The 20,392-nt window shown below is 37.6% G+C and overlaps 1 protein-coding gene and 1 long non-coding RNA gene across 2 annotated transcripts in view; one reads left to right on the forward strand and one right to left on the reverse strand.

Moving 5' to 3' along the window:
• The first annotated feature begins 379 nt into the window (after positions 1-379).
• LOC117942445 lies at positions 380-14,762 on the forward strand. Its single transcript, XR_004656123.1, has 3 exons — positions 380-390; positions 12,409-12,415; positions 14,631-14,762. It is a non-coding gene; the product is annotated as an uncharacterized LOC117942445 (long non-coding RNA).
• Positions 11,770-20,392, reverse strand: part of si:dkey-202l22.6 (interferon-induced very large GTPase 1) — a 26,460-nt gene continuing 17,837 nt past the window's right edge. Inside the window, exon 5 of the transcript XR_004656122.1 lies at positions 11,770-11,825. The gene's annotated coding sequence lies outside the window, so the exon portion shown is untranslated. The remainder of the gene's footprint in view (positions 11,826-20,392) is intronic.

Consider the following 20,392-nt stretch of genomic DNA (forward strand, 5'->3'; position numbering starts at 1 on the left):
AATAAAATAAGATGTCTTCCTGACCTGCCAGCGGAGGTCTATAAGCAACAGTGCGACGGCGTGAGAAAGCGTCCGCGGGAACACGGACTGGACAAACACCGGATCATTTACCCTGCCCGGGTCCTGCTGACCGTCGGTGACCGCACTGTCGTCTTCAACACAGCACAGGACGGGAACAAGTACATCGTGGAGCCGGAGCCAATGACTGAGGATGGCTAGACGAGTACGTTTTGATGAGAACTCATATTAAACTCACACATTCTTTAGGTGTGGCTGCTGGAAACTAAGAGGTGTGTAGGGCTTAATTTTGTTGGAAACTAGGCATTGTACAACATATAGACTTGATTCTCTTAAAGTACAAGTGTACATTTTTTTTATTTTGTTTTTTACGTTGGAAGTGCAATTGGTTGCTTTCTAACTGAGTGATAAAAGCTACGTGCATGAGAAATGGCGCACAGTCTGTCTCAAGTTGATCGTTACAACAGTTTATCTGGATATTTTTGTATATAGATATGCGATTGGGCTGAGTTTTGGTTTACAAAAGAATAGTTACTCAATATAGCATCGGACCTATCCACGATAGTGGAAGGAAGTTATTTAGGGGGTTGGGGGAGCCTGTATGTTCTAATGTGTCAAGCCTGGGTTTTTTCGTGAGTCGCTCTCTTCCTTTTCTATTTGGTTATATTCAAAATGGTACCCTTTTTTTATTGCTGTGCATGAATTAAGGTGATTTACCCCTCTCAATGTTAAGCCCTATATTATAACAAATGACAAATGTTTTGGTGGAATGTGTCTCTTGGAATTGTTGAGGCCTACGTCAACTTACTAAAATAAGTAGTAGGTAGAAAAACGGCTAAGAGACAAAATTGTGTTCCTACAGGAAACACACATGCTAGATCATGAGACAATCAAAATTATAAGAAGATGGCCAGGTCAGGTACTGTCTTCAGCTTCCTCTTCTAATTCAAGAGGAGTCGTCATTTTGATACATAAGTCAAACTATTATTCAAATCAGGCACGAAGGATTCAGGATTCCGGTTGTGGGCTGAAAAAGGATTAAGCATAATTATTGGTCTTTTTGGGAAAGGATTGTTGCTGTCGTTTGAGCAGGTATCTACTACGTATAATATTCCAAGAAAACATTTCTTTAAATATTTACGGATAAGGAGTTTTGTTCTCTCTATGCAGAACCAATCGTTAAACTTGCCAGCACTTTTTTCTTTGGAGGAATTCCTTATTAAGAAATGCAATAATAAAGTATTAATATCAGTTTTTTACAGCTGGCTTGCATCAGGCTGTACTGAATTGACAGCCCCAAAACTTGAATTATTGAGGGTCGGATTGAGAGAGGATGAATCCGAGGATGAATGGAGACAAATCTGTACAAACTCTCAGACAAGTAACGTTAGCTTAAAACTACTTCAGTATAAATGGTTGATGCAGACTTATAGAACTCCTGTTTAATAAAAATGTGCCTGATACATGCTTTAAATCTAGAGAAGCTCAGGGATCATTTGTGCAGTGTTTGGGAGTGCAGCAGTATTAGAGAATTTGGGGTAAAAGTGACTAATATTACAAAGATAATTCTATCCTTGAATATTCCTCTAGAAGCAAAAATGATTTTGCGACAGTTGTATCTAAAAAATCTTAAACTAAATCCCCAGCAATAAAATGTAACTTGTGTGTAAAGTACAGTAATGTATATTTTGTTTCTGGGTACCTTGCAATATATGCTGTGTAATTAGACCAATTCTTGTTTGATAACTTTGTATTTTTGTAAGTGAGAAGAGAGCGATGTGTTAGGGTGGGAATTAAGTGTTGACCTGAAATAATATTTCTCTGTGAACTGTCTTGTATAATCAAAATTCAATAAACACATTGTTAAAAAGAAAAAAATGACTGGATGGCCAATTAGGCTACAGCTCAGGAGGTCAGAAACTGGCCCTTTGAAAGACCTTGGGACCCGGCCATTGTGGGCAACCATGTGAAAGGGTAATGACTCCAAACAATTTTAGCAGGAACAGTTCTGTTGAGCAAATTTGCCAAATTTATCTCCCATAATTTAGGGGTGTTTGGGGGACGTAAACGTAACATTACTGTTTGTTTCATACTATGTCGTGCAGTCCAGTTTAGCGGTAGGGTCTTTGTTTCCAGATTATATTTGATGGTAAATTGGCAATAACACAAGGCTGAATGAATGCTTAACAGTTTGTGTTTGCAATGTATCCATGGATGAACAGACGGCTACAACTGGATTACTTTTTTTGAGTTATTAGTTCTTCGGCTTAATGGACGTTACCTCGCGCTTGACATTGGATATAATGACGTCCTCAAAGTAACTCACTCTCAATGTAAACGTGGGTTGTGTCTGTGTGTTTCGATTCGACTGAGTTATGACTGGTATTGATCATACAAAGATCTTTAGAATGCAACTGGGACCCTGTGAGCTGTTTGTCTCACTGCAGAGAGTGAATTATAGCCAATGCTCGGTCCATGGGTTCATAAGTGTATGAACCCATTTAAAAGTTGAATAAAAGAGGAATAAAAAACATCTTTTGGAAATTGATCTCAATGCCTCAGTTAAAACAAGTTAGGAGATCTCCAACCTTTAAGGGCAACAATTTTCTATTTTGTTAAAAAATAAATGTTCTTCCTTAAAATACAATGGGCATAAGTAGCCTATACCTCTGTTAAATTCAGCACATACCCTTTACCATACACTGTAAACCCAAACAATACTACTAGCTTATAAAGACTGAGGTCACTACAGTTAAAATCTCTTGTTAAATTAATCCACCTTTAAACTACTAATGTTTATGAACAAATATGTATTTTAAGTTTGTGTGGCTCAGCCTTTCTGTCTAAACACCGCTGGTTCACTCACTATTCTTAAGTGTATTATCGATCACGTGATGTGACGTCATGACGTACCAAACTGACATCACCTGAAAAATCTATCCATGGATGGCTACCCTTACGACCGACGTATCGAGCATGAAACAACTTGTAAGTAAACCAAAACACTTCGAAACTATTTTGCTTATTGTAAGAATATCATATTACGCGTGATATTTGACTGTTGGACAAGGCAAATTTTTACATAGGAGTTGCAAACACGCAGCTTCACGGTGCCACGCACATTTTTTTATGCTCTGAAAGCTTGATTACCATCAGTCCGCCTGCTCATGACAGATTATATTCTCTGTACTGTTAATGTTGTGTCAAGGCAATAATGTTAACGTTAGTCAATAACTCTTTTCAGCAGGGGATAGTCCTTTTGTTTTTTGGGTGTTGCTGCAGGTGTTGTTAAAGGAGAATTCCGGTCAATGCCAACACATAGCTCTGTTGTCTGGAAATCTCGTGCTGTCAGTAGCAAGAAAACCAAAAACAATCGCTGCTTCCTACACCGTGTAATCCTCCTGCTAGAGTTAGCACCCAACAGGCTGAAACAGGACAAGTTTTAAACTAGTCGATTGTCGAACTCATACAATCCAATATTCCAAACATTTTCTACAAAAAAACGATTTGCAGTTATGTCCTTAGTAATGACTATGTAGAAACCTGTAACCTGACACCACAGTGGAGCCAGCAGAGCTACAATAGTCCAAGTGCTATTGCACATAGGTATCTAAGCAACAGTGGGCTCTTGAACTTTTGACCTGCTGCAGCCCGCGGCTCTGCTCTTCTGGCTACACCGAGGTGTTAGTAATGACTATGTGAAAACAAGCTGCAACCTAAGGACATGACAACAACATATCGTTTTTTTTTGAGGAAAAAATAAATTTTGGAATATTGGATTGTATGAGTTCGACAATCTACTAATGTGGACTTCAAACAGAGGAGTGGATTAACACAATTTGTATGCCTTTCTGTCACATCTACTGCAGTCAGATTCACTGTGTTCACTCGGAAAGAATCACTTCACACGGGTAGGTGTGATATTGTGAAGATGTTTAGAGGCTAAAAATAGGTTTAAAACTTGCCCTGTTTAAGCCTGTTAGGTGTTAACTCTAGCATGATGATAACACAGTGTATGCATTACCGATTGTTTTTGTTTTTCTTGCTACTTACAGTGCCCCAAATTTCCAAACAACAGAGCTACGTGTCGAAATCGTCCGGAATTCTCCTTTAAGCACCGTGCTCTGGTAAGTTCAATGTGATGTTTTTCCTACATGCACCCAAATGAGCTAGTGGCTAATGTTAGCTGTAACTTTTACTCAAACAAAGTTAAGGTTATGGACAAAATAGTTACAGAATGAACTCTGCAAGTTTTCATTAAACCTTTACAAACTTCTTTTCATAGACTGTCTTTCTCTTTTCTGCCACTCTTCACACACATTTCTAAGCCAAAGTTTGAACATGTATCACATTCAAATACAACAGCAAAGGCCACTATTCATTGTGGGTAAGAACTATCCCTTTGCATGTGACCATGGTCCTTAATAATGTATTTTAACGGAACATGTTGCATCACAAATGTGATTTCTGTTGCAAATCGAGTATTAGTCTTTTTATATAATTATTTTTTTGTGTTTCTAGTTTTGTAGACTGTTGTGCTGAGTTCCAACGCATCACAAACGTTACCCTAGGGAACCAGTTCTATGCTCTGCTTGACCAACATACACCTGGACAGGTCGCCTTGTATAGGCAATAGGCGGCACAAACCGGAAAGAGATCAGAGGGGCTGCGTGACATCTTAAAGATTTAAGATTTAAGTGAGTTAAAGTTGAACTTTGAGCTTCAGGTCCCACTGGACAGCAGGTCCTCAGGGTGTCAATGTCTGTCTAACACTTTGCCAAATGCCTTGAAATTTGGTCAGCAAATCCATACTGAAAGAACAATGAAATCTGTTAGATTCTTTTTTTGTTTGTTTTTCAAGGCATACCTGCCTTCCCGGTATACCTGCATGAGAAGTTCTTCCAGACTTGGAATGTAAGTATTCAGTATATTCACAGAACTGCTAGTATCTCCAGCAGACACTTAACTTTATCTAATTACACTTAGTAAGCCTTGTGTTTAGATGTCATTGTAATGGTAAATGGACTGTACTTAGTGTGCACTTGGATATGTATAGTATGTGCATATAAGTATAAATACATATATGTCACAGAGGACACTGCTGATCCAGTTCATGTCAGTTCTGCAAGCATTTCTATTGTTGTGGAAGACGATGTTGTGATGAGTGATTTCCCTAACTTGGCTGATGCATTTGCATTGTTGTTTGGGTTGATTTATTAATTGTATTTGGACTATCCCAAGAAACTCATTCTCTATTTTACAATCATCCAGAAAATTCTAAAGGGTCTTGATGATGGTAAACCACTCAAACCCAGCCTTCTGAGTTGGCTAGCTGGCTACATTAAGAGTTGTGTTTACAATGCATGTTGATGTGTTTTTGGGGTTCCCAGCATGGTACCTTTTATAGTATTTTGTTGAACACCATGTTAGTCAAAGCATTTTAAACTGATTACATTTGCCGGAGTATGTCTTGCCCACCAAATCTAACGTAGTTGGTGTTGTTTATACTTATTGGTTGTACACCAACTTGGGGCTCTGAATCCTAAATGGTCATGATGGTCATGGCTGTCACTAATGCTGTTTTAAGAAATCAGGCCACACTTTTTACATTAAGCACTTTAAGATGCTCAGTTCCTGATCATCTTGTTCCTGTTTGATATGTAGAGAGACGTATGTTCACACATAATCACAGGGACATACATCAAGCCACAAACACACACACACACACACACACACAGAAAAATGCACAACCATACACTAAATGAGTTTAACAAGATGTTAGTTATATTTGTAGCTAGAGCAAAGGTGTTTACTTGTGCTGTGTCTATATAGATTTTCATTCCAACTACTTTACCAAGTAATTTCACTGGTTAACACACTTACAGCTATTGGGTAGGGGGTGAAACTCTATTTTAAATGTTTAACTTTCATAAAAAAAATCTTAATGACAAAAAACTAAGTTACCTACCTCAAAAGTTATTACGTAATCAGTTTGTGCAAAAGTTTTGACTTGTACTATGAACTTATTGGGGTTTACTTTCCATAAAGTCATCTCTCAGTGCAAATCAATCCAGCTATTAAGCTAACTGAAATAACACCATGCCAATCTCTAGGTATGGTGAAGGTTATGTGATGATGTGGGGCTATTTGAATTCCACAGGCCAAGGGAACTTTATCAGGATGCATAGCATCCTGGATCCTTGAAACAACTGGCTTTTAAAAAGTGTGTATAATTATGCCCCCTGTATCTTAAGGAAGAATATTTCTTTCTTTATAAACTAATGAGCACTACTGCTCATGCATAATCAAAATGTTTGTTAAAACAAAGAGCTTGACGCACTAGGATTGGTTTTCTAGATGACAGTGTAGGTTTGTATATTTATTTTATAGCAAATCAGAATTGGATACGTGCTATTTTAGCCAATCTGATTGATTTTTGACACCTGTCATTCAACTTTACACTCTTGGCCACTACAGCAATACTATCACTCCGCCAAAACCTTGCAAGCTGACATACAAATCATTTTGGTAGAGGTAATGGCAGCAGTAAAACCAAAATTATGTCACTGATTTAGAAAGAAACGCTTTCACAAAACTTTATTGTTTTTAAAACAACCACAAGTAGATTAGGCGTTCATAAACCGCATCACGAACAGAAAAAGGCCTAAGTGCCACAAAGTAAGAGACTATGTCAAATCTTTTTCCAACAGTATGTGACAAATTCTAAAAAGTTACAGGCTATTTGTTTCTTTATGATAGGCATATATAAATCACAATCATACTGGGCTAACTATAGATTACCATCTGGGCCTGCACGGCAGCAAGATGAAGACACATTGACACCTCTGTCTCTACCGTAACAGTCTATGGTCTCTACCTTACAATGATTTTAGTACACCAAACGTAGATTTGCGCACTGAAGTTTGGCTGATAAACTCTGCCATGAGACCCTGAATATCAAGATTCAAAAGAAAAAGTGGCGCTGTCTTGAGTTGAAAGACTACTTCATGGCTTTACTACTAAGTCAACAGGCGTGTGTGTTCATGTCCATTTCCTAAGCTTCTGAAATGCAGACATATTTTGACTAGCCAAAACAAACCAAAACGTAAATTTGCGGTGATTTGAAACTGTGCAAACATCGTTTTCAAGACATTTGGGATGAAGGAGTGGTAGCATGCAAGCTCCTAAATAGATGCTCATCGGAGAAATGGAGTTTTGGTTCATGTTCAGCTTTGGTAGCTTTACCTATGCTAAAATGTACAACCGAGGAAGCCTAGTGACGAGTCCATACAGCAAACAGCTTATGTGTTGAATTTGTTGTTGCCCAGTGTGTTTTGTTGAATGGTCTCAATGGTTTATTGTTTTATTTCATGTGAATACTGGTCTAATAGAGGAGTAACTTAGTATTTGAAGTAATGCAGTAATGCAGTAATGCAGGAAGTGTGCCTTTAGTTTCCATGGTTATTGTGTTTCCACAACAAAGTAGAATCTACTGAAATGGCCACCATCTGGGTGGAGTGGGATGTGTAAGATGAGAAGGCAGAGGTTAAGTATTGGCTGTAAAAAAACAATCTGTACATGTTTGCCAAGCGCAAACCAGAACAGAAGGCATCAGTACATTGTTGGGGAGGGTCATGCCTTTTTCACAATGATTTTGGAGGGTCATAGAAAAATATACTGCTGGTGATTGGAGGCTCAAGTCTATTTGACTAAAGATCCCAAAACTCCTCTGGTAGCCGCTTAAATCAAAAATGAAGCGTTCCTAAGGTGTATGAAAAAAGCCAGTGTGTCAGGGAATCTAAGGGAACAGTAGCTAATTGAAACAGGGTGCTTATTAATCCATTTTAAGAGTAGGATTGTCTATTCTATCCACCACCTGCAAACCATTATCTCAGGCAGTTGGCTTGGAGTGGCTGTCAGTCATTCTGTAGCCTTTTTAACTTTGGCAGTTAATACTGATAACACCAAAATGCCTCCATCCTATAAGTAAACCCCTGCCTTCTCTTATAAAGATTTTGTTAATGTCAACTTCTCTATCTTTTGAAAAAAAAGATCCTGACCTTTATTCACAGATGTGGATATGTTTCCCATACATATCATTTATTCTGGTGGCCAAATAGCTTTCCCCTAAAGGCTTTGTTCTATGTTTTTCCTGTAAATGTCTGCGGAAATGCAGTTGAAAGTGCATTTTGATTGAAAAATCTCAAAATCTCTCAATCTTGCATAGAAAAAAGTGACTTCCTTATTCTGTGGTAAACTCTGTGAATGCCACATTTTTTTGCAGCAGACTCTCTACTGTCAGCGAACAGCCGGCAACCTTTAACCCTCCGGGTCAACCAACCCAAAATTCTAAAACAATCATTTCCTGGGCTGTCTACATTAATTTATGGTGTGGGGAGTTGGCCTACTCCACTGTAGAAGGACATGCTGTAATAGATGTCATGTTTCAGGCATATTTCTAAATGAGTTCTAGATATGGCCCAGAATGTGTAAAATCCTAATTAAGCAGCGTATTTAAGCAAACTCGGGTGGACATGTGAGTATTGTTGGACAGTAAAAAGGTGCATTATGCTTCTCAAATTGTTTGAGAAGTTTCTATGGAATTCCTTTACTACCAAGTTTTTTAACCAGCGTTGTGATATTTGGGTGACATATCACTTAGAAGACCCTTTCACACGGTTTAATTCTTTCTGGAAATGATCAGGAGTGTGTTATAAAGTGTGTTATTATTCAGTCCAACACATTTTTGGACCAGCTAAAAATAGAAAATAGCACATGCGCCAATTGTCATCTTTCATGCCTTCATTAGGGAAGCCTGACCCATAGACTGGACATTACTCATCTACCTTTGTTAACTTACTAAAAGCCACCTACTCAGTTCCACTTAGATCCATAGATCAGTGAGGACACTGAGTGCACTGAGCAGACGTTCCTGCCAGGGCATGGCAACAAACAAAAAAAACAGCCAGCCTACCACTGTGTTTTGAATGAGGAAATAGCCAGAGAGGCACAGCGTGATTTGCATTTCCTCAGTATCATTTACAAACAGCGCCCAAATGTTTATGAGACATAAATATTGCTGCTTATTCAGAAAAGTGACTGGATCAACTCTGTGGTTTGTTTGATTTCAAAGTAGTTGTGCTTTTCCTGACTAAACTCCTGGTGGAAGTTAAGCATCTGATAGATGATTGCATTGCAGATTAAAATGGTTTGACTCAAGTGCTTTTTAAATATTAAACACTATATAGTCTAAGCCAAATTTAGAGTACTACAATTCAGCATTCAGCATAGACTACTTCATATGGACATCTCATTCTGTACATATTCAATTAAGCATTACATACAAATTCTTGTCACAATATGGATGCTGCACAGTGGAAAGTATCACAATTTAATGGGTAAATTCATTACTTTTCAGCCAAGGATTTTTAAAATTGTCTTCCCTATTATTCCTTCTGGATATTTGTTAAAAGTTTAATGGCTATCCATTCGATAGTTGTGGTGGACCCACTGTCAAGGGATGACATTGCCATAACTAGAGCCAAAAACGGAATAAATGAGTGGAGAAAACCCTGATGAATGCGGATGCTTTTAGGGCAGGAATGGTCACTGAATGGCTTGATGATTATGAAAATGATGTGAATCATATGCCATGGCCTTCCTAGGTCTCAACACAATTCAGTACCACTGGGAGATTATATACCGACATGTTAGACAGTCTATATCAGGTTGTACCAACTTGTACATGTTTTATTTAATTTTAAATAAATCCTGAAAATAACTTAAAGGAAAGCATGATTTTTGTGTCCCTTTTTATCAATGGAATGGAGTCATGTCTGACAATCCAGTGAGCTTAAAGCAACTGCAGAATGCTTAGATTGTCAAAAGTGAAACCATGATAGAGGATTTTAAAATAAAAAATCATGATAAACCATCTTATAATAAAGTCTGGTGTTGAGGAAGGTGGTAACAGGACAGCTAAGGTTTACCAACCCATAGGTAAATAAATGATTCAGATAGTCAATAAAAATACTTAGCCGATGGATCCATGCTAGTGAAACATAATAAGTTTTAAAGGGCTTGTTAGAAATTTCAAAGTGTCCAGTTCAAAACCTATTTGCAACTATTACTTGCTCAGCAGCTATCTCCCCTTTTAGAGGTAGCGTCTCTCAATCACAGGCTGCATTGTGTCTTTAATTTTCAATTGGTTTCGCACATGTCCATGATCAACAGGAGGATTATGATTTCCAGTTCCCACCTGGTCTCATGCCATCTACATGATCTGACAGCTTAGAAGAAACCCACCCTTTCCTAGTAACGCTGTTGCTAAGGCCTTTGTGGAAAACATACAGACTATGTAGCTAATTTGTGAAGCGTGATGAGAATTGAGAGCCCTCAAAATGCAAAACAGGAAGAACAACTCTTGACGAGATTCTCACTATTTTTTTCCTGCTCTACACTGACATTTCCTAACCTGAGCACTTTATACACATTTTGCATTTCCATGAGGCTGCTGAGGCATCCGAGGAAAGCAGGGGGCAAAGGCAGGACGAATATGAAACGCAAATGAGGTCAAAGTGCATCATATGGAATTCTGATTAGATAAATTAATGTTGGATGTCATTATTTGAATTGGGAATGTAGGACACCTGCTCCTTTTGGCTCTGTATTTTTCCACACAAAATGTGAGAAGGTTTTAGTGCAGATCATTTTGGCAGGCAGAGAAGAAAATCTTTGTTTAACTACTGAGGTGTTTTGTATAAATTGCAGCAATATGATCTGAAATATAAGTCTGGATCAGATGCTGGGTCCGTACGCTGAAGATTTTCCACTGCAGCGAGAATGTTTTTCCCGGTCTGCAGGGCTAATGATCAAATTCTGGCTAAACGTTATTATCTTCTGCAACTCTTTCATTAAGAGAGGTCAAAGTCATTCTAATAGCATTGGCTCTGCCAAGGAACAACCCATTCCAATTTAAGACATACTAACACATACACATTTGGACAAGTGCAGTGAGTAGAAATATCAATATAAGCTTTTAAGCTTAGCTGTGTTAGGTTGAATGCTAGTTAACAGAATTTATCAGCTCCAGAAATATTTCCATGCAACTTCTGGTTGTTGAGCCTAGGAGTGTGCATTGCACATGTGTTACCTAACAGACAGGAAAATAATTGACGGACTAGTTGTCACTGCCATTTTAATGCATCCCCAGTTTTATCCTTTTCCCCTATGTCTGTGTTTTTGATTGTCTTTCATTATTTTTTTTTTTTGTATGCATTGTAGCTTTCAGCTCTACCATTCTGGCAGTGCACCACTGCTGTCTGGTCATCATTTATGCTGACAGGATGCACACAGAGGCTTTCTGCCACAAAATGACAGAAAAATTGTTACATCTCTTGAAGGTAAGGGACTTAGTTATGTGCGGATGTGCTGCCCAACTACATTCAATATCCGGTAGATACAGCACTGTGTATGTTTACGTCCTATTGTCATTTTGTTAGCACGATTTTACAAAAAATATTTAATTTGAAGAATTTGAACATTGGTTGGGGATGGCATGGATGGAAATGACATATGCCTTTCGTGTGGGAGACCTGCATTCGATTCCCACTGCGAAAATTAACCAGTGTGTCCCTTAGAAAGACACTTAACCCCTAGTTGCTCCGGGTGCGTGCAACCTCTGACACACACACACACACACACACACACATATATATATATATATATATATATATATATATATATATATATATATATATATATATAGAGAGAGACATATAGAGATATATAGATATATATATAGATAGCAATTGTAAGTTTGGCTTTGGATACAAGCGTCAGCTGAATGATATGTAATTGGCATTCGTCCTAATTTGGCACCCTTTCATGGCAGTATTTTGTAATTGTGATTAAGTTATTTTACCAACCAGGTTCTTTTCCATCAGCTGTTATATTATTTTGACCAGTCCCAGTATGCTGATTATAAGATACTGTTGATACTTTTGAATCAGCAACCTGAAATAGTAATTGATTTCCAAAAACATCTTTTAATAAGACAATTATGCAAACTACAACAATTATTAAATTATGGAAATTTCACTTTTTAATTATAAGCAATCCAAACAAAAGAAAAGAGCAAACATTTATGGTAAAATGGTGTGTGTGTGTGTGTGTGTGTGTGTGTGTGTGTGTGTGTGCGCGCATATCTGTGCATATCTGTAAATGCCAATGCATGCAGTTAATCAGCGGATAGAAATTGAGTATCTTACCTGTGCAGATGTGTAAAATTGTAGATACTTCAACGTTTTTCACTCCTTCACTCCTCCTCGAGTCAGAAAGGCTTTCTTGCAGCTTATATAGAAGCCCACTGTTATGTGAGGAGTCAAGCAGGGAGACGGTGTTGTCTCAATCAGCACTGACTGAAAGTGGCGTAGAGAGAAAGGGACCCACATAACCTTTCTCCCTGAAATCCTCAAATCCTGCCTCCTCTCCCACCTATCTCCTTTACTTTGCCTGCATCCACACAAACACACACACACTAACACAAACGCACACTGCATGCATCTCTCGCAACATGCTGTGATGACACCAGTGAAGCAACCTATTATTTGCCCTCAGGGAAAAGGGCAGCCTGTGGGCAGCCTATTCTTTTTGTTTTAATTGCTGTAAGACAGCATTGATTGCTTCCTAATATGACCACAACAGAAGAGGAAAGAGGGCTAAAATGAGAAACTGTGAGAAAAAGGGAGAGAATCATATTTACTGTGTTGTCCCCGGGGAAAATGTTGTTATTACAGCAAAAAAAAGATGCATAGGCAAATAAGTGAGCAAGACATCAGCTCAATTTGATAACAAAAAAAATAGATATTATCTTCAGATTTTTATGTCAAATCAGTCCAAAATCCATAAGCACAGTTTTAAAATAATTTACACAAAGAAATGTGAGGCTGTGAGGCTGTCTATACCAGGCACTTGTGCCGTCACTCTGCCACCAAATATCTTTGTACTGTCCTTTTGTAGCGTATTGCCCATACAAAGGACCCCCTGCTGACACATCGACAGCTGCTTAGAAAACAACCTCAAATGATATTCCCACTCTGAGCTGTTTCTTTCTATCACTCTCCCTCTGTCTCTCTTTCTGCTATAGGCTGCTCCTTATCACTATTGTTGAACGCATGATGAGGATCTGACACCATTTCACACCATCGGGGGCTGGATTCAATACAAGATGGACCACTCAATTTTGTCTCTCAGACAGATCTGAGCCCAAAAAGAGAGACGGATAGGCGAAAGCAGTTAAAATGGATTGTCATATTTTAGATATATTTCTGAAAGAAAACTAAACGTGAAAAGCTTTTCGATCCCAGGGGACTGTAAAGGCAGAGGTATCCAGGAGATTTTCATCTGTAGTACTGAAAGTAAGACTTACTTGAATGGTAAAAATAAACACACACCATCAAACGTGCCCCTAAATGTGATATATTTGATATGTGTTTATGTTTTAAATGTATATATCTTGGACTGAATAGTAATTATGGTTGCTTCTGTTCTCTGCTAATGTATGCATAAGCATTCAGAGGTACGTTATGAGTCAACATTTATTTAATCTTGAATAGAGCTTTCTAGACAGACCTTCACAACCTTTTTGAGTCCTTTCTGTTTAACCAGAAATGGCTCTGAAGTCTCTAGACCTAAACCTACCACTCCATTTAAAAAAAAAAAAAAAAAAAAAAAAAAAATCAAAAATGATTAGCATTTAAAGAGCCAAGATATTTTCAGATGTAAATCGGTAAATTATGTTGCTTTTTCAACCAAAACTGGAGTTGTGATGTTTGGAAAAGTGGAAAGATGATTCAAAACGGCTTTTCACAGTTTTTTCTGTCAACTTTAACTAAAGTGTATGTTTACAATGCTAAAATTACTGTTTAGTGTCTGGTGGGTTTAGCAAATGTAATTTCACGGATGTTTTTATCTTTAAATAAAGGATCTTACTTTTTAACCAAAAGGTCGACCACCTTAGAAATTCTTTCCATAATGTTTTCAGACACTTAGAACATTAATCTGAGCCTGTCAGTGGCGAAACAAGCACTTTTGTGTAGGTAAACAAAGCTCGACAATTTCCCTGTTAACTTACATTGCAGCTTGTTTTGCCGCTGACGACTACAGTGATCTCAGGTTGAAAAAAAAAAATTGTTACTTTGGTTGAGTGTGTGTAGAGTCAGTGTATGTGCATATTTGTTTGTGTGTGTGTGTGCATGTGTGTATACAGCCAATGTAACAAATGTTTGAAATGGTTTTTGCTTTAGGACATCTGTACACTATAGAAAACAAACTTGCTGCTAAATGTTTGATGTTTGTGAAACAATGGATAATTGTACTGCTTTGGTGTTTGAACAGTCATTTACTGTGAATAAAACCTTCTGAGGAGATTAAAGAAGAAATCACTCTTGTATTATAAGCTTGTGTGTTTTGTTTTAGTTTTGGAGAAATGTGACAAAGAAATGTAATTGAGTGGAAGTATAAAGTAGCGTTAAATAGAGTGTAATTTTGATTGCCAGTCATTGGCAGTAAAGGAAATGGACAATGTGACGTTGTAGATTTCCCATAGACAGAGGGAAGTCTATTAAAAGCACTTTCCCGGTGATTGCTGAGCATTACTGTGCAGCCTCCAACTGAGCTTGATGACGTAGATATGACGTGAATAACTGGTCTGAAAGTTGTAATTCTTCTGGTAGCTGTGGCAAGAGAAATCTGTCATTCTAAATCTTGTGGAAACAGAGACCGTAGGATTAGAGCAACTTTTGGTAAGTATTCTGATTATTTGGTCATGTTGCATAGTATTTATTTATTTTAAAATATAACTGCAGTATGCCATATGAAGTTAATGCATATATCATTAAAGCATGATGAAATTAGGCATCGGTAAAGATAACTTGCTTGCCCGTGTTGTTGTATAACGTTAATTGTCGCAGAATATAACAGAATGGTGTTACCTTTTATCTACATCACAAGAAAAATGGACGAGTCATATAAAACGAATGAGTAAATTGCTTTGGACAATAACATATTTCATCAATAACATCCATAACTAACTGTTGCCCTTTTCACTTTTCTTTCCTCATAGATTCAAATACTAATGTAAGCTGCACAAGTTAGCCCACACCATGCATAACAACAAAGGTAAGCCGCGTAGCTATAGTATAATTTAGATTCTATTTATTCTGATTTAGATAATTTAGAAGTCAAATATGGACGTCAACACTTTTACTGTGAGAGAATAAAGGAATAAATGAAACTTGTGTAATACCTGTATTGTCATATTATTATTTGAATGAACAGATAAGAGCAATTAATGGGTTTATTGTATATAATATCTGTAAAGACTTTTTTCAGTTTTGTTCAGATAGGGAGAAATCAATGGCCCGAGACAAGTTACTTGTGTTTATGTTTATGTGTAATGTGTACCGACACTGACAAACCATTGTTCTGATTGTGGTAACTGTATGCAACACATCCAGTAATTTGGCTCATGGGCAGCGGTCACATTCAACATGGGGAAGAGAGGGCCAGAGAGACCATGGGGGCCAATCTTAGCCTAGCGGCCGAGATTCACTGGTTTGGCTGGGGTGGACTTTGATGGCACGGACTCTATCTGATGTCCTGCTGATTCACTACTGCAGGAACGACTTGCAACATCTCCATCAAAGTTTGACTCAGATGATTATTGTGCTGTCTGACAGTGTCATGGCTACCTTGGTCTTGGGAATGCAGCGGTGTATTTTGCATCACCCTCAAATTGAATTTAAGAAGCCTCAACTGTTTCTAAGGGATGAAGTTCATCTATCCACTATGGTTAATATTTTTGAATCCAGTAGGAGTGATGCTGGATTAAATCTCTCAACATGTTTTAAACATGAAACAGTTGAATGTTAAATTATTTTGGGGTTGTGTATATGCCTTTTGTCTTAAAGTTTACAAATTATTACATTGGAGGGTATGACACTGTTCGATGGTCACTGCTTTTGTCAAGACACCTTTAGATTAGAAAAAGATTTCAAACATAGCTGTACATGGACATTTAAGCCTTTCATTTTAAAATCCTTCATCAGAAGGGTCCAATATTACCTGAGAGACACACTGGATATGTGATGTCTCACCCAGACTTGAATGGGTGCAGAATGAAGCTGGTTTAACAGTATGATTCCTTTTTAAAGTAGCCTGAATAAGACAAAAATATGAATGAAGCTGGTTTAAAAGGAAGAGTCCTTTTTATAGTAGCCTGGAAAAGAGCAAAATATGGCTTTAATTAACCTGATAAAGAATTCAGGTATAGCTTTACTTGGATATTTAAACGTTTAATTTTAAAATTCTATGTCAGAATGCTCCAAAATTACCTGAGAGACACTCTAGATATGTGATGTCTCACCCAGACTTGACAGGAGGATTCCGTTTTAGAGTAGCCTGAAATAGAGTAAAATGCGGCTTTAACAGCCTGATAACAATTTCAGTATAGCTTTACTTTTAAGGTCTTGTTTTTCAAATCCTACATCAGAATAGTTTGAAATTAACTGAGTAACACACTGGATATGAAATGTCTCACCTAGAATTGGAATGAAACTGGCTTAACAGGAGGATTCCGTCTTACAGTAGCCTGAAAAAGAGTTAAAAATGGCTTTAACAGCCACTAAAAGATTTCAACTATAGCTTTACTTGGACATTTGAGCCTTTCATTTTAAAATCCTACATCAGAATCCTCCGATATTACCTGAGTGAAACACTGGATATGTGTTGTCTCACCCAGAGTTGGAATAAAGCTGGGTTAATATTAGGATTCCTTTTTAGAGTAGCCTGAACATTAGTAAAATATGTCTTTAACTAACAACCTGATAAATAATTCAAATATAGCGTTAATTAGACAATTAAGCCTTTAATTTTAAAATCCTACATCGTAATGCTCCGATATTACCTGAGTGACACACAGGATATGTGGAGTCTCACCCAGACTTGGAAAACGCTGGCTTAACAGGAGGTTTCCTTTTTAGACTCGCCTGAATAGGACTAAAATATGGCTTTAACAGCCTGTAAAAGATTTTAAATAGAGCTTTACTTAGACATTTAATTCTTTAATTTTAAAATCCTAAATCAGAATGCTGGATACGTGATGTCTCACCCAGAGTTGGAATATTTAACAGGAGAATTTTAAAATTAAAGGCTTAAATGTCCAAGTACAGCTATACTTGAAATCTTTTTTCATGCTGTTAAAGCCATATTTTACTCTTTTTCAGGCTACTGTAAATCGGAATCCTCCTGTTACTCCAGCTTCATTCCAAGTCTGGGAGAGACATCACATATCCAGTGTGTTTCTCAGGTAATATTGGACCATTCTGATGTATGAGTTTAAAAGTAACGGCTTAAAAGTAAGACATTTTCCAGGCTGTTAAAGCAATATTTAACTCTTTTTCAGGCTACTCTAAATGAAATCCTCCTTTTAAGCCAGCTTCATTCTAACTCTGGGTGAGACATCACATATACATTGTGTATCTCAGGTAATATTGGAGCATTCTGAGGTAGGATTTTAAAATTAAATTCTGCAATGACCAAGTACAGCTATACTTCAACCCTTTTTTCAGGCTGTTAAAGCCATATTTAACACTTTTTTAGGCTACTGTAAAACAGAATCCTCCTGTTATACCAGCTTCATTCTAAATCTGGGCGAGACAACACATATCCAGTGTGTCACTCAGGTAATATTGGACCATTCTGATGTATGATTTTAAAATGAAGGGCTTAAAAGTAAAGGTATATTGATATTTTTCTGGCTGTTAGAGCAATATTTTACTCTTTTTCAGGCTACTCTAAAAAGGAACCTACTGTTAAGCCAGCTTCATTCCAAGTTTGGTTGAGACACACATATCCAGTGTGTCTCTAAGGTAATATCTGAGCATTTTGATGTAGTATTTTAAATCAAAGGGTACAATGTCCATGTACAGCTTTACTTGAAACCTTTTTTCAGGCTGTTAAGCCATATTTCACTCTTTTTCAGGCTACTCCAAAAAGGAATTTTACTGTTAAGCCCGCTTCATTCCAATTCTGGGTGAGACATCACATATCCAATGTGTCTCTCAGGTAGTATCAGAGCATTTTGATGTACAATTTTAAAATTAAGGGCTTAAAAGTAAAGCTATATTGACAATTTTCAGGTTGTTAAAGCCATATTTTACTCTTTTTCAGGCTACTCTAAAAAGAAATCCTAATGTTTAGCCCGCTTCATTCTAACTCTGGGTCAGACAACACATGTCCTGTGTGTCACTCAGGTAATATCGGACCATTCTGATGTAGGATTTTAAAATTAAAGTCTACAATGTCCAAGTACAGCTTTACTTTAAACCTTTTTTCAGGCTGTGAAAGCCATATTTAACTCTTTTTCAGGCTACTCTAAAAAGAAATCCTAATGTTAAGCCAGCTTTATTCCAAGTTTGGGTGAGAAATCACATATCCAGTGTTTCTCTCAGTTAATATCGGAGCATTCTGATGTACAATTTTAAAATTAAGGGCTTAAAAGTACAGCTATACTTGAAACCCTTTTTGCGGGCTGTTAAAGCCATATTTTACGCTTTATCAGGCTACTGTAAAATATAATCCTCGTGTTACGCCAGCTTCATTCTAACTCTGGGTGAGACAACACATATTCAGTGTCTCACTCAAGCAATATCGGAGCATTCTGATGTACAATTTTAAAATGAAGGGCTTAAAAGTAAAGCTATATTGACAATTTTCAGGCTGTTAAAGTCTTATTTTACTCTTCTTCAGGACAACCTAAAAAGGAATCCTATTGTTAAGCTTGCTTCATTCAAAGTCTGGGTGAGACAACACATATCCATTGTGTCACTCAGGTAATATCGGACCATTCTACGGTGGCCGACATTGGCATACGCCCTGCAACTGCAAAAAATACATGCAAATAGACAAAACACAAGCAAATTAAGAAAACAACTTTCGCAGCATTCAGCAAACGCGCTGCACATTCACCCAACCAACAACAATGCTATGCACATGCTCCCGATTCATGTCCTCCCGACTGTTGCCATCACCGAGCTTTGACTTTTCCAAACAAAAGCTTGTGTCTCGTCTGCTATGTCTTGTAGGCTACTTGGGTGTTTTGGATGTTCTTGAACGAAACAGTACAACATTCCTGCTAACAAATACAACTTTTTCAGCAGATGTTTTACTTACCACACAGTGGAGTTAGCAGTTTAGTGTTCATATGTTTGGGCGGGATTTATTCAGTTTGATAAATCCCGCAGTCTCTAGCTCAATGACTGAATGAGAGCACAGAGGATGATGACCATACCCTACAAACAACCAAGCAGGAGGTATATGGTATGTTTATGGGGCCAAAAGCTACCAAAGCAGCAGGCCCAGATGGACTGTCTCCAAAAGTATTAAAAGGCTGCCCTTTTCAGTTGGCAAACATTTTTTTCAAGTATTTTTAATTACTGTTTCTCTCATAAAGTGTTGCCTGATTTATGGAAACAATCTTGCATTATACCAGTACCTAAAAACAAAGCCTGTGAGTATATGAATAATCTAAGACCAGTGGCTTTAACCTCCTTAGCTATGAAGGTGTGTGAGAAAATCATGTTGAATAGTCTGAAGCCCCATGTGGAGCAGTATCTCGACCGCTGCCAATTTGCGTACCAGAATGGGAGAGGGGCTGAGGATGCTATTGTCTGTAAATTGGACAGTGTCTATGCTCACCTGGTTGCAGGGGGACGGTGTGTGAGAATTCTATACTATGATTTTAGCTCAGCGTTCAATACGATACAACAACACATCCTTGTAAATAAGAATTTGACAATGAAGGTTCCAGGTGTTTTTATCTTGTTCATTTTAAATTATTCAAAAACAGGTCTCAATTTCTTAAATTAAACTCAAAAGTTAATTCAGACAATATTATGTCAAACACAGGGTCACCTCAGGGAACTGTTTTATCACCTTTTCTTTTTACCATTTACACGGCAATCTACCGTCCACAGCAGGCAAGCTGTCAGGTTGTTAAATTTGCTGACGACACAGCGTTCATTGGGTTAATAAAAAATGATGACTATAGTTACTATCAAAATGAGATAAAAGCCTTTGTTGATTACTGTGATATGCATTTCCTGGAACTCAACTTTAAGAAAACTAAAGATGAGTTATAGATTACAGGAGAAATAAGATCACAGCTGAGGCAGTGGAAATCAAAGGTGTAGAAATAGAAAGAGTGAATACAAGTGTTTGGGCATTGTTTTTAACGACAGGCTAACATGGTCTGATCATGTTGACTCATTGATGAAAAAATTAAGTCCACGGGTCTACTGTATGAGGAAGTTGC

The sequence above is a fragment of the Etheostoma cragini genome, chromosome 3, assembly GCF_013103735.1.
Source record: "Etheostoma cragini isolate CJK2018 chromosome 3, CSU_Ecrag_1.0, whole genome shotgun sequence".
Classification (NCBI taxonomy): Eukaryota; Metazoa; Chordata; class Actinopteri; order Perciformes; family Percidae; genus Etheostoma; species Etheostoma cragini.